Source organism: Petaurus breviceps, unplaced genomic scaffold (assembly GCF_028583685.1).
Source record: "Petaurus breviceps papuanus isolate PSGF00001 unplaced genomic scaffold, PetGlider_PUasm1.0 76, whole genome shotgun sequence".
NCBI lineage: Eukaryota > Metazoa > Chordata > Mammalia > Diprotodontia > Petauridae > Petaurus > Petaurus breviceps.
In genome coordinates, this window is record NW_027186473.1 from 29,034,612 (window position 1) to 29,036,107 (window position 1,496).

General features: G+C 40.5%; 1 pseudogene; it reads left to right on the forward strand.

The window, feature by feature from the left end:
* Positions 1-511: 511 nt before the first annotated feature.
* On the forward strand, positions 512-993 carry LOC138174769 (peptidyl-tRNA hydrolase 2, mitochondrial-like; annotated as a pseudogene).
* The last annotated feature ends 503 nt before the right edge of the window (positions 994-1,496 follow it).

Consider the following 1,496-nt stretch of genomic DNA (forward strand, 5'->3'; position numbering starts at 1 on the left):
CTTATTTGGCAAGAGCTAAAGTGAAGAAGGGGGAAGGGTTCTAAGAGATTCCTAAAGGGCTTAATGCTGATTGATAGCAAGGGAAGGGGGGAGGGGAGGGAAGGGTGAAACTGAAACTCAGGCCTGTTCCCATAAAAAACCTTACTAGATTTTAGGATGTAGGCTGAGAAGTTTTCCCCTCTCCCACTCAGGTACATGGTGTAAGCTGTTGGTTTAAATCTAATTTCTGCCAACATGCTTTCTAGGAGTTCTTGTCAACTTGTGTTCTCAGGTTTGTTGAACATTAGGTTGTTGAGTTCATTTTCCTTTTTTTAATTACTCCTCATCTAATCTGTTCCACTGATCTCTTTTTCTATTTTTAACCAGAAGCAACTAGTTTTGAAGATTACTTCTTTCTAGTGTAATTTGAAATTTATTTCTTCATTCCTACTTAAAAAAAAAATTCCCCAGGGTAATCAGGAAAAGAGGGCGGGGTGCAGTAGAAGATTCAGCTATTTCCCAGGTGTCTGAGATGGCTTCTGGAGTGGCCTGTGGCATATGTTTGTGCTGGGGCCTCTGAGTCCTCCAGGACCCCCTCATTGAGTGGTTCAAACCCAGTGAATAAGAAAAGCCCAAAGGCTGAGGCTGAAACCAGCATCTTGGAAGAAAGTGGGGAGGTCAAGGTGATTCTTATCATCCTCAATGACTTGTAGATGGGGAAGGGGAAAAAAATGGCAGCTGTGTTCTCATGCTGCCATTTCTGCTCATGAACAAGTGCAAGGGAAAAACCTAGAGCTTCTGAAACAGTGGGAATACTGTGGTCAGCTCAAAGTGGTAGTCAGAGCTCCTGATGGAGAATCTCTGGCTGAACTGCTTACTCATGCCAAAGCACTAGGACTAACTGTGAGCTTCATCCAAGATGCTGGGTGTGTTAAGATAGAACCAGGCCCTTGGACTGTCCCAGGACCGCAGATTTAGCTGACAAAAGTTACTGGACATTTGAAACTTTATTGAAAGGAATTTTGTGTGGTGATGGGGGTCCAAGTGTTCTTACACTCAAACTCCATTTTGTTCTAACAATAAAAGATAACCTTCCCCTTAAAAAAATCCCTTGAGAGTCAAGAACTATTGCTCCCCCAAAAGAATTTTACTATTATTTTGTCTAGGTCTATAAAGTTGGATGTACAAATTTGAAAGAGCAACTTTGTGATTTTTCACAATTGAACTCCCTACCTAGTCGGACTATGATTCCTTGTTAGGAAAGATGCTACCCAAAAGGGGAGGAAAGGCAGGAGCTGATTTGAAAGTTATGCTGATGGTGATTTATTTTGCATAAGTTAAGAAGAATGGTAAACTTGGCTTGATAAACATAGTCTCACTTTTATATTTTCTTAAACTTAAAGATTGGCAACATTTATCCATTGGTAATCACTTTGTCGCAAAGTCTTTGCTAATGTTATCCTCACTAAACACACAGAAAGGAGTTTACATCAATAAAACTAACATAAACAGTTCAC